This window comes from Chinchilla lanigera, unplaced genomic scaffold (assembly GCF_000276665.1).
Source record: "Chinchilla lanigera isolate Chin_1 unplaced genomic scaffold, ChiLan1.0 scaffold00151, whole genome shotgun sequence".
NCBI classification, from domain to species: domain Eukaryota; kingdom Metazoa; phylum Chordata; class Mammalia; order Rodentia; family Chinchillidae; genus Chinchilla; species Chinchilla lanigera.
Window position 1 is genome coordinate 2,010,622 of NW_004955552.1, and position 14,035 is coordinate 2,024,656.

The following is a 14,035-nucleotide window of genomic DNA, read 5'->3' on the forward strand; positions in this document are numbered from 1 at the left end:
CACATGCATGACTGTACCACTTCTACCACCAGCCAGCAGGAGTGTGTTAAGCATTGCCAATCTCACTTGCTAGACTGGAGCACTCTTGCTTCACCACCACTCCCAGCCCAACTGGGCAAAGATCAAAGGGCCCTGCCTGTGGTGTCAGAACTTTCTGCATTCCTCATCTCTTTCACCTCCCAATGGGAGGCAAGGCCAAACTCTTGGTTTACTCTCTGGACTCCTACAAATACCTAGGCAAGACATCATTCCTCACCTTATTTTAGGCTGTGGAAATTAAGGACACTTTATGAAAAAGTAATTTTAAGACAGACAAAACTTTAGACAACTACTGAAACAGTATAAGGAAACCATGGGCAAGGAGCAAGCCACCCAGCCCTCAGAGGTGGAGGCTTCCTGTCTGTGACTTGGCTTAACTGCTGCCCCTTTGATTACTCAAATGGCCAACTTAATTTGCTTTTGTCTGTGCTTTAAGTACTGTAATGAACACAGCATCAGAAGATCAGGAAAGGGGCCTTTTGTGTGTTTCGGAGTTTATCACACCCCAGTAGAGGTGGAAATGAGCCTGCCTATGTTTCACATTTCGGCCTCTCTCCTGGGCAGGGCCAGAACCAGAACAGAACACTGGGCTCATTCACTCTGCTTGAAAGGGGGATCCTCTTCTACCTTTCAGTGGGTGGCACAGTTAAGCAATTCAAATTGGGGCCAGGTACTCACACCTCCAGGTAGGCACACAGCCTGTCAGGAAGTAACTGAGGGTTTGTACCCACTCTCACCTTCCAGTTGATAAAGGCAGTGTGTCCTGATGTGCTTTTCCTGCTGCTGTCAGAGTGTCAGGACACAGCGGGTGGCCTGTCTGTATCTCTCTGTCATTGAGGCTGTACTTGGGAAATGTGTCATTGCACTGTTGAATAAGATAGCATTACTCAAGTAATAGCATAAAGCATTTTGGAAAGAGTTTGGTGCTATGTGGGTAGAGAAGAGAATCCTTTAATGCTCGTGATGAAACTTGCCAGGAAAAATGTCTCAAGCCTTCCAGCTGGATTGTAATTTTTAGCATGAGCTGAGATGGAAAGAGGTAAGTTTCCATAGCTGAGTTCAAAACTCTGTTTTTAACGTTTGAAACAGTAAAGTGCTCAGGCTTGTGTTGTCACAGTGTCCTGGCCCAGCTCCCTAGTAGCTGGGTGACCTAGAGCAAGTCATGTTGTATGTCTTTGTCCCAATCTTATTCTCTCTAATATGTCAGTAATAATTTTCTGCCCCAAGGGTGGTTGTAAGAATCACATGAGGTAATTGCAAAGCATCGAGGACCAAGTGTTAACTGCTCCTGAAGGATGTGTGTTAAGATATATGCAGCTTTACAGTGCAGTAATTAACCACCTTTGCTGCTCTGTGAGGGCATAAACTATGTTACAAGAAGAAATAGTAATTAGATGAAATGCTAGAAACCCCTCAGGACAGGCTCTTCAGACACAAAAAGAAGTGAGACCTGATCAATCCTTTCATGACATAGGGGAGTTTAGTATGTGGAGTTGATGGTCTTTAAATTTTTGTCCATCCATTCCTAGTTACTAGTTACCTGCATTCTTTGAGCACAGTTCCTTTATTAGCAATATGAAGTCTGTATGTGTTTTGCTGAGTTGCTGCAGAGCCTGAGTAGAATAATAATACATAAGAAGCAATGGCATAGGACTGGTCCATCACGGACAACTCACGGGGAGAAAACTCCCATCCTGTTGTCGTCGTTATCACTACCCCATCACCAGAGTATCCACTTTTCCTTCCAGATCAACAGTGCAGGGTCCTTGATGTCACTTTCCCATTGGGTAATTTTTCTTTACCTTCTCTATGAATGTGGGGACAAGGTTCCCAAACTGCAAAAAATTGCAAAGAATAAAAGACCACTCGTACACCAGGTACACTGAAACCCAAGTGAAGTCTGTACTGTTGACCTTCAGACTCTCAGGTTCTGTGTTCATCCCCACCACTGACTGACAGTCTCATCTCACTGATGAGTACACCTCCTACCACATTAAGCCAGCTCACTGCAGATGCAGCCTGCATGCTCCTGCCATCTGAGCCACACACCTGAAAACCTCTTCAAATACCCTCTCAGTCTCCTCAAAACAACCATCACACTCCCCTTGGTCCAGTCATCCCTGGGTACTGTAACCTGGTGTGTTGACTGATATTTTGTCTCCCTTGTCTTCAGACAGTAAAGTCCTTAATGCAGAGAGTCTTTCCTACTTTCTACTGGGAAAAAAAGTATAGTATGTCCTCCATTTTCATGGGTAGTTGATAAATATTTATTGGCATTTGAAGTTTTAAAGTTTCTTTTTATTTAAAAACAAGGTATGAAAAGAAAGATTTTAAGCAAGAGTAGCCCATAGCTGTACTACTTTTTATTTGTGTGGTCCCTTGCCTTTGTTTATATGAATATATGCAACTTTATACTCTGGCATTTTACATTAAGGAATAATTTACACACAGTGAGATTCTTGTTACTCCATCAGTTCTGACAGACATATGTACTCATATAACCTACCCCCTTAGCGAGGAGTAGAACGTTTCTGTGACTCCAGAAAACTCTCTTACGCCCCTTTCAGTTCCTCTTTATCCCCCCAGAAACAAACACTGATCTGCTTTTTATACCATAGATTAGTTTTGCCTGTTCTATAATTTCATATAAATGGAAGTATGCATTATGTTTGTTTTGTGTTTGACTTTTTTTACCCAGTGAAGCGTGTGTGTGTGTGTGTGTGTGTGTGTGTGTGTGTGTGTGTGTGTGTATCTGTCCCACACTGATGGGGAACTTGCAGCGATCCTCCTACCCCAGTGCTTGGATTACAGGTGTGCACCACCAGGCCCAGCACAGCCGTGGTGATGGTTTTGAGATGCACTTATGTTGTTCTGGGTATGCGCTGAGCTTTTGAAAGTTCACAGGTGTAGCGCTTCTCCGTATTGCCTTGCAGCCTGCATTACGTCATGTTTAATGACCGTGAGAAAGTCCACGTAGCAGGGGTACCACAGAGTCCTCTCAAACAGTGTTATAATCCACCGTTTTCTCACCTGTTCCCTATATCATGACTTCACACTCCTATCACAGAGATCAGTAGTGGTGAACCTATGGCACGTTTGTTATTATATTTTTCTTTTAAGAGAAGATGTTCATGTAGAGTTGTTTTTTCTGTGCTAAAACCTCAGTATTGAGGTTTAATTGCAGTCTTGGTTGCTGTTTGGGCACTCGATCTCTAAAAGGTTTGCCACCACTGATGTGGAGGAGGAGGACTTTCGGGTGTGCTTTCCTAGTGTGCTCCTTCCTAAGCTGTAGGCACATTCTTACTCATGCCGGGCTGTCTCCAGATGAGCCATCCTGTGTGGTCAGACCTTCCAGCTGCACAGCCCCTTGTTTCCTGAACCCTCTGCAGTGTCTTCTCATTCAAACCTGTTTCGCAGAATGTCTCAGCTTCAATGGTGACAGTGTGTGTTCACTTACCACAGAGCTGACGACTGAATCACACTCCCTGTCCTCCATGCTCTATATGCAGGTCAGTCTGTGTTCAGAATATTACCCAGAACCAGCCTTCCTCAGCATTCTGACCACTACTCTTCTAATTTAAGCTCCATAATTTCTTTACCTAAAAGACATTGCAGTGGACACCCAACAGGTCACCTTGCCTCCAGGCCTGCATTTCTCTTCTCCACATGATCCCAGGACTACGCTAATAAATCTGGTATGTTTCTTCTTCTAGACATTTTTAAGAAATGTGAATGACTGTCTGGCTTTGGAGAAAAGTCTAGACATATTGAAGCACAACACTGATCTGAATGGCCATGACTTTTCAACCAGACTTTGCCCCTTCTTTTTCTCCCAGGTCCCAAGCATGGGCGCACCCCCACCTCTGTCCACCTTTTCTCATATGTTGTTCTGTCCGCCTCTAACATACTCTCCCTCTTTCTACTACCTTTCCTCTTCTTGCGTCTCAAAATTTTCATTTGCTTTTTTTGCTAAACTATCTTGTCTTCAGCTGAGTTTTGACCAAATCTTTCAAGCAAGTCAGTTTTGCCTCTTATACCCTCTAGGTACTTGTACAAACTTCAGTCTTTATTCTTACAGTTATTTGTTTATAGACCCTCTCTTGCCATCTAGAACTATGAGCTTTTCAAAGGCAGAGTTAGTGTCTCCTTCATTTTTGTACCTCTCCCCCCTTGTGCCTGCAGGTATCTGGTGCTTAAGCTATAGCAAATGAGTAGATTTTGCTACTGAGAATGGTAGCTGGAGAAAGGAGATTTTTTTTTCCTCTTAATATGCTAGTACTTTAGTGGGTTATGTGTGCCTATGTTTTCCTGGGAACTATTTTAAGAATAAACATTTCCTTTTTTTTTTTCTGTCTTTTTTGAGATAGGGTCTCGCTATGCATTTCAGGCCTACCTTGAGCTCACTTTGTAGCCCAGGCTGGTATTGAACTTGAAACAATCCTCCTGCCTTGGCCTCCTGAGTGCTGGGATTACAGGTGTACACCAACATACGCGGCAAGAATAAACATTTCTTTAGGAATGAATAATGAGATAAGCTAAATTCTATTGTAAACATATGTCTGACAGTCCCACTTAATCAACAGATCATTTTGAACGTGTCAGCCTTTGATATGGTTCACAGTTAAATTTAATGATCTACATCCACAGTGAACATTTTACCTCTCAGGGAGTGAATATGTCATTTTATTTCTGGGGTCATGTTGAGTAAAAAAGCTGGTATATAAGGGGCCATCATTATGATCTTTTGGAGTTGCTTTTTACTATTGTTGCTTTTTACTTACTTTAATCCTCTGAATCACATTTTTCATCTAAATGAAGAAAGAGTACTTTGTATTCAAAATTAGTTTTTAACCGTAAGAACTGACAGTTAACTCTCACATCATTTTACACATTAATCCTGATTGTTTCTATTTTATGAAACAAACATTCTCCTAAAATGTAAAAGACTAATTGATTCTCCCCTCTGCATAAACATTAAGATGAATATGGAAGTAACTTTATTGGGCATCTACACATTACTAACAAGCTTTTGCATTTTATAAAAAGAAAGAATATTGTAGCTGTAATCCCAGCACAAATTTGAGCTCAGCCTGTGCAACTTAACAACTTACTGAGACCTAGTTTTGAAGTTAAAGAAAAAAGTGGGCTTGAGATATAGTACAGTGCAAAGGCCCCAGCTTCAATCACTAGTATGAAGGTGGGGGGAGAGAGAGAGAGAGAAGAAAAAGGAAAAGGAAAAAGAAGAAAAGAGGAAAATGAAGTCACTTTCTTAAGGTCAAAAAACCTCAAAAGCAAAGATCTTGGATAAGAACGCTAGGATGACCAGCTTTCCAAACATCTGTCAGGGAAAGCTTTATGTAACTTTTTAAAATGTTGGCAATCATTTGACATACATGCTAGTTTTTGTTAACCTCTTTTGGAGTCTTTTTCTGTAATCAAGAATTTAAGAAGTATAGCACCAGGCATGGTGGCACACACCTATAATTCCAGGACTTGGGAGGCTGAGGCAAGAGGATTACAGTAAATTCAAGACCAGCCTGGGCTACATAGTGAGTTCAAGGCCAGCCTGTCTCAAAAAGCCAAAAACAATTTTAAAAATAAAGAGTTATAGTATTGTTAAATAAGAATGGCTTACTATCTTCCAAAAAAGTAACTTGTCAAAAACATTATACAAGTCTTATAATTAAGACTGACTTACCCAGTGCCTATGAGTATCATACTACCTCACACATTATGGAATGTGTTAATTCTTTCATCATTCCAGTGTGGGCTATAATTTTGGTTTAACAAGGCTATATATTTTAAAGTAACTTTTAGAATTCTTTATTTTAATAAAACTACTTTATTTTAAAGTAACTTTTAAAAATTATTTATTTTAGTTGTCACTTTTGAGTTCCAACATTCCACAGTGATTTTCTAGAAGCAGACTTTAAAAAAAAACCTATCAATACAACAAAAGCCAGTTATGTCCCAGGCAGAGCTACAGAGCTCTTTATCTTGCTGAGCTATTTGAGATGGAGCTGAGCCATTTCAAGCTTAGTTCACTCTTTTCCCGAACATGTTGCTGCTGAGTTTGGGCTCTGGCTGGCTGTATTTGTAAGTAAAAGACCATTTTCTTTCACATGCAAGGGTGAAAAATATTACCAGTGGTATCAGTTTTTAAAAGCATGTGACTTATTTTCTTTGTCTTAACTCCAGACTGTTGGCTTTTTGAATTTCCTGATCTAATGCCATTTGTTTAGAACAGTGGCTCTCAAACTTTATGGTGCAATGAAATAGACCCAGTTCGAGTGCAGGCTTCTGGTTCTCACACCCACCAGAAAGTGTGAGAACAGCCATTCTGACTCAGTTGGCTTGGGAGGGAGTCAGACATCTGCACTTTTAACGATCAGCCAGATGATTCTGACACAGGAGCTCCTGGTAGTATACTCTGACACCATACTAGCTAGCTGCCTAGAATGTTCTTTCTTTTGTGCTAAATACCGTATAAAAATCAAATAGGCATAGTAGAAGTAATACAAGATAGCTCCAACTATGGGACTTGAGTCCCATTCCTGTAAATCAGGCTTCCAAATTTTCTGCATACCAAGAACTTTCACAGAGCTCTTTGGGCTTCATGCCCTAAAAATGATTCATCAGGGAGAAGGAGAGGCAGACTAGTTAGTACTTGACTCGGAATCACCTTTTTATTAACGTTAAGCTTACTTTTTTGGTTGAAGTGTGATGTTTTTCAAAGACAAACTCCTTTTTCTCAGGCCACAATCTTGGGATACATTCTCAGTCATCCAGCCATGCTTTTGTCTTTGATCTGCTGTCATCCTAGATGCTTTTGTTTTTATATGGAATATTTATTGTTGTGAAAAGAAGAGCATGTGTTTTACAGCCAGCCACTGGGCAGTGAGTGAGCTGAAAAGCAGCAAAGCCCTTTCACGCCCATCTTCAGGGCTGGGGGAGCATAGGCAGGGAGAGCCTTGCAGCCCAGTGGAGTCCAGCTGGCCCCCCTGTCAGAAGATGCGAGATGGGCACACTGGGCCAGGTTACCTCTCTGCCTGCCAACAAGACCTCGTCAGGACTGATCACTGCAAGAGAAGAAAACAAGACCATGTTCTACCTGTTTTCAGTAAGGCCTCCCCAAGACAGTTAGGACCTGGTATCCCAACAGGCCCGTTGTATGTCTTCATTAACTTCTGTCTTTTCCGTCTCAAGTTGGAAGGCAGCTAGTCAGATCCTGTTTGGCAGTCTGTGCTGTGGAGCTCAGGGGTTAAGGTCTTGACCCGGGTCTGACATTTCAGTTCCCTCTTTGGTAAAATGAGATTTATGATGATACTTTTTATCAAATCAAAGCATTATTATATTATATGAACACAGTGATATATGTGCGTCCATGTTTATAGCAGCGCAATTTGGTTTTTTTTTTTTTTTTTTTTTTGGTACCAGGGATCAAACTCAGGACCTTGTGCTTGCCAGGCAGGTGCTTATGCCACTGAGCTACATCCCCAACCCTAGCAGCACTATTTGTAATAGCTAAATTGTGGAAGCAACCCAAATGCCCAAAAACTGAGGAATGGATAAAAAAGTTGTGGTATTTTTATATAATGGAATATTACCTAGCTATAAAGAAAGATATACTTGGGGCTTTTACAGGTAAATGGTCACAATTAGAGACCATACTCGTAAGTGAAATAAATCAGACTCGCATGTGTAAACACCGTATTGGCTCACTAGTGTAAGAACTTGAAAGAGTGAATAAAATCTAAAAGGTACAGTAGACATTGTGAAAGAGAAAGAAACCTCTCAAAAGGAAAGAACAACTGGGATGAGGGAAAAGAGAAAAGAAAGAAAGAAGGGAAAATATGTATATAGGTATGCACAGGATAGCTAAGATAGTTGTACTACTGATTTCTATTTATTGAAAGGAACAGATAATGTTTAATTGTTTGATCAATTTTACATACCTATATTTATCTGAGTAACCAGTTTGAACATATCAATATGTAATACAACTACCATGTTAATTTCCTATCACCTTGTCTGAAAATATGTATTGCTTGTATTGTTTTTGTGTTATTTTGTAAATGTCTGTGTGTCTGTTACTATGTTTTCATTCTTTTCTCTTTAAAATTATATATACTATATATAGTATATATAATAATATATACTATATATAGTATATATAACAATATATATATAATATGAAGAAATAAATACAAGCATCCTTTGTAAAGACTGAAGTGAATTTGAAAGGTATTTATGGAAGAGTTGATACTGCAGGCATTTTATAGAAGTCTATTCCTCATAAGTTATGATTAGTGGAGGACTTTGGAATTAGTTCATATTATTCATGAATGTAATGCCCAAGAGCAATCGGAAAGCCATTTGCAGCTAATTTTGAAATTTAGAAAAGAACCTTGCCTACCATGTTTGCCAGGTTTCTTGGTCACATGAAGAAGTACCTTTGGAGAAACAAGCACTGAACCTCTTATGAGTGGGTGACTAGTGCACAGTCTGTGAAGACTTACTAGACAGAGTACAGTGATAACTCTGTACTGCACAGTACTCTCCCCAAGCTATAAGGTCGGCAGAACAGACACATTTTTCCTACATTTCCTAATCAGGTCATGTGGGCCCTGAAAGTTGGAAATGCCTAATTTTTCAGAGAGTCTGGGTCCCACCCTTTTGTTGCTTAATAAACTGCTGCTACCTTTTCACAGAGTACCAGTTTACTTTTAAAAATGGTTATTTTGTTCAGTGATATCACTATTTCCATTTAAAACAGATTATTCCCTGCTTTAAAAGTCACCAAGACAGTCCCCTGCCCTGGATTACTTTTCGCAGATTATTGTGAAACAACTGTACTACCCTGTTAGGAGGTAGGATCTCCACTGGCAGTTCTGCGCACAGAGTGCAGGAGAAGGAAGATCAGGATGTTAACATTTATCCTGAGAAGTGCTTTGACGGTTTGAGTGAAGAAAGGCGGGCAGGTGCCCAGACCTCAGTGCTGGTGGCCAGCTTCCCAGGTGACCAGAGAGGGACTAAATCCGGCAAGCAGAGTGGAGACAGGCATCTCACTTTCCTCATAGTGCAGAGAAGGGGTGCTCTTTGAATAAAGGTTGCTGCCCACAGCAGGCTTGCCAGAAGCATTAGGAGAACTGGGTGTGTGTGTGTGTGTGTGTGTGTGCGCGCGCGTGTGCGCGCACTCAAGCACATGTATGTGCAGTTAGAAAGTAGAGTCATTGTCTTTTGTTTGTCCCTTCTATCTGCCACAATCTTTGTGTGGCATCATGAACACTTGCCTGACCTTCCATGTGACCCTGACTTCCCTGTTTTATGTTCCCTTTTCTTTTATGAATGATTTAAGGAAAAAAATCTAAACGTCAAGAAGATTTCTGTTGTATGTAATGTCAAGAATAGTAGTAATCATAGGTGAAGATTTGAGGTAGATGTGTACTCACTGTAATATCCTGTAATATCCATTTAGGATATTACAATGTGCAAGTATATTTAACTTTTTTGAATACTAGACAAGAAATGGTTCTTTTTTAACTGTGTCTTTGTATGGGTTTTGTTGTTGTTGGGGAGTGTTTATTTGTTAGTTTGGTGGTGATGGAGCTAGAGATTGTAGCCAGTAACTGTTATATTCTGTTATGGAATCCCAAGCAATTCTCTGAGGACTCTTCCAATCGGATTTTAATTGGTTAGTTATAAAAGCAGTAACCTGTATCTCACACTTACTCTGGTCAGGCACAGAGCCAGGTGCTAGACAAGTTTTACATTATTTAATCCCATGGGGAAGGCACTGGTATTATCTCCACTTAAAAACAGGAAATGTAGACTTAGAAAACTTAAGTAATCTGCTCAACACATAGCAGATAAATGCCATGGCTGAGATTTGAACCTAAGTATTCTGACTCTACTGAGAAATTTATTTATGTTCGTGAGCATTAGAATACTTCTCATTGTCTCATATGCAGCATGCTGTTGTAGTATAAGATCTCTGCCATTTCAAAAGAACATTAATTTCAGGTCATGACTGTGAAATGTTTTTCTTGGTAAACAGAACATTTATCCATCAACAAAGGAAAATGTGCCTCTATGAGATGGAAATAATAGGTCTAACCATCTCCTCTTACAAAATTCCACGAGGACTAATCGAGCAATGGCTCCCTTTCCACTCTGCAAGGGCGGCTGCTGATGGGCCTAGGGTGAATCTGGTTCTATTTTCCTGAAGTTCTGTTTGACTGTGGCATGGTACGTTTTCTATATGTCATCTAAATAACCCTTTGGAAAGCAAAATTTAAAGCCTTCGTCCACTTCCTGTAGAATGTTTTTTCTTTGCTTAGCCATTGTTAACTATCAGGACAGGTCTTACATTTTTCCTGTTCTGTTGTTGACCTAGAATTCTCAGGGCTAGTTTATCTCAGGGTGTAAGTGTCAACTTCTGCTCTTTAGTTTTAAAGATGATTTTTAAAAATGAGCTGGTGGATTGTTTTGTTTTGTTTTTAACTCTGGAAACTATTTTTCATCTTAAGGTCGATAGCGTTTGTATTTTACAAGTGTGCATGTGTACAAGTTGTAATCAAATAGGTCTTCTACAGCAGTGGTCACTTGGTGTGCTTTTTAAAATTGACTAAACGCATGGTTAAAGCAAGGGCAAAAGGAGTCCCTTGACTTTAGCAGATAGATTTTTGTACTGGTGTAGTAACTTCTTTAAACCTTGCTCCCGTCACTGGGGGGAAACTCTGTACTTATTTCAAAATCTTGATAGCTTTATATTTGTTTTTTTGCTTCCTTCGGTGTTTGATGAGCTGAAAGCAAGGAGAGCTCCAGAGAGTAAGCAAGAAAAGAAGGATGAGGCAGGAGTGGGGGCTCGCTCAGGTGTACTGTAAATCTTTCCTGCGCTGTGTTACGTAGAAGGCAGAGTCGCCTGAAGCTGAGGTGACGACCTCCCTGCACACACTGTGTCGCACGCAGCAGGCTAGGAGCGCTCTGAGAACCTTTAGTACAGTGTTTATGTGTGCATCCTTTTAAAAATAGTTCAGGGCTTCTTATGCCAAATGCATGCTTCCTTAGGAACTCAGGTCAGTTGATTGAAACTAAAAGCATTTCTGCAAGTAGTAATAGCAGCCCAACTGTTATGTACACAGTAGGCCTAGCCTGGTAACAGTGCAGAGGTCTCCGCACAGCTGCAGGCTGATGTCACTGTCTGGGGCTGGGCCTGCCGCTGTGGATTGTGGGAATAACTGGAGTCAGCCGCCCCATCCCCCACCCAACGGCTTTCTTCCTTCCTTTTTTTCAGCTGTCCTCCTGTCACCCCGTGCGTGCTGGACTACAGAACTGCACGGTATTTGGGGCTTGTCTTTCTTTTTCAAACAGCGGAAACAGCCCTGTCTGGTGGCTAATGTGGAAGGTTTTCTGTATACCCTATTTGATTTTATAGTAATTATAGTAGCATTAGCTTCAGCTAACTGACTTTCCAGTGTGCACAAATAAAACAACAGGGCTGCGGTCATGGACCCCACACTTCTCCGAGGTGTGCGTCCTGGGTTAGACAATCAGAGTACTTGTGACCAATCAGCGAAGGCGTCCGATCACTGTTTACTCATAGAAATGTGGACTCACGTGGCCTTTTCATTTACTTCCTTTACAATTTCAGATATCAGTAAAATAAAAGCCTGATTGAAGGCTCATATCATAGATGTTATAGATAGCAATAATCTAGTCTCTCCCTATCGCCCCTGTTGGAGAACCATTTCCACTCTTGACACCAGAATATTACTTATATCTCATGGCTCATTTAATAGACTGCTGGCCTAATCCAAACTACAGCAATATACCACCTCACACTGTTATATATGTATAAATTTAAAAGGTAAAGCATGCTTTGATGAGGATGTGAAGCCTGCATCCACCCTTATTATTACATGGTGCAGCCGCTATGCAAGAGTATGGTGGTCCCTCAAATAATTAAAAATAGAATTTACTGTATGATCCAGGAATTGCACTGCCGGGTACATATACAAAAGGATTAGAAATGAACTCAGGCAGATATTTGCACTGCCAGAGTCATAGCGGCATTACTCTCAGTGGCCAAACAGTGGAAGCAAACTGAACATCTATCAACAGATAAATATATCTATGTACAAAGAAATAATAATTAGCCTGAAAAAGGTAGGAAACCTGATATGTGCCTGAACCTTGAGGACACTGTGCTGAGTTAAATAAGCCAGGCAAAAACATGACAGGTCTGTGTGATTCCCTTTATGTGAGCTTCCCAGTGAAGTCAAATTCATACAGGATGAAAGTAAAGTAATGGTTGCTCGAGGCTGGGTGTGTGTGTGTGTGAGAATTTATGTAACTGATATAGTGTTTTCATCTGCGGGCACTTGGGGTTAAAGTTGTGGAAGTGGGTAGTAGAGGTGGTTGCACATTGGTGTAAATGTATTTAATGCCACTGAATTGTACAATTAAAATTATTAAGGCCAGTAAATTTTAGGTTAGGTGAATTTTATAAAAAATATTCTTCTAAAAATTAAAAAAACTGACCAAACCTTCTGTTCCACACTGACTGATGTAAACTTCCTTGGGTGCCACTTCTTGGGCCCAGTACTGCTGGTTCTGCTGTGGCTCTGTCTGCTCAGTTAGACAGTGAGTCTCCACATGAGAGTCCCCTCGTGTACCTCACCTGCCTTGGCACAAAGCCGCTCGCTGAATGGAAGGGACTGACAGCACTGGAGCACAAACTGCTTACCAAAATCCAGCCCTCTGCTGTCTACTCGCTCTGCCTGTGGGCAAATTGTTTACCCTCTCTGAGGATCAGTGCAGCAGATTAGAAAATACAGAAACGTCTCCACTCAGCAGCCTTATCTTGGACAAAGGAGCCAAACACCTTCACTGGAAGAAAGATAGTTTCTTTAATAAATGGGCTGGAAAAACTGGTTTTCCACATGCTAAAAACTAAACCATGTCTCTCACCATGCACTAAACTAAACTTCAAATGGATCAAATATCTAAGTATTAAAACAGAAACACTAGATCTTCTGGAATTTAGAATGGGTAGAATTCTTGAAGACATAAATATAGGCAAAGACTTTATGAATAAAACCCCAGTTGCACAGGAAATATCACAGAGAATTAACAACTGGGATCTCATCTTATTAAAAGTTTTTACACAGTAAGAGAAACCACCAACAGAGTGAAGAGACAGCCCACAGTATGGGAAAAAATTTGCCAGCTGTTTCTCAGACAAAGGACTAATATTTAGAATATAAAAAGAACTCAAAAAAACTAGACCCCCAAATTTAAAGACCCAATTCAAAAGTGAGGATCTGAAATGAACAGACACTTCTCAGGTGAGGAAGTAGAAATGACACAAATATATACAAAAATGTTCAACATCACTAGTCATTTGAGAGTTGCAAATTAAAACAATGATGAAATTCCATCTCACTCCAGACTGATGTTGGCTATTGTCAAAAATCAACCAATAACAAATGCCGATGGGGCTGTAGAGGAAAAGGAACCCTTCTCCACTGTTGGTGGGAGTGTAGACTGGTGCAACCACTATCAAAATCAGTGTCGAGATTCCTTACAAAACTAGGATTAGAGGTCCCATTCAAACCCGCTAGTCCCCTTCTGGGTATCTTCCCAAAAGAATCAAAAGCATCGTACCACAGCAGTATATGCCCCTATGTTTATAACCTCACAGTTTGTCACAGCTAAATCTTGGAAACAGCCCAAATGCCCATCAATTGATGAATGGATAAAGAAGATGTGGTGTTTTCATACAATGGAGTGCTACTCTGCCATAAAGAATAATAAGCTTGAGACATTTCTAGCTAAATGGATGAAGCTTAAGACCATACTGTTAAGTGAAATAAATCGTACACAGATATTTAAATACTTGTTTCTCTGATGTGAGAAATTAAATAAATATAAATAAGGACCAAAATGTATAATAAATATTGGGAAATGGGAAGGAGAATTAGGGAGGATAGAG

The 14,035-nt window shown here is 40.5% G+C and overlaps 1 protein-coding gene across 8 annotated transcripts in view; it reads left to right on the forward strand.

Moving 5' to 3' along the window:
* Mtus1 (microtubule associated tumor suppressor 1) overlaps positions 1-14,035 on the forward strand; it is a 173,183-nt gene that overhangs the window by 143,145 nt on the left and 16,003 nt on the right. The gene's annotated exons all lie outside the window — the stretch shown is intronic.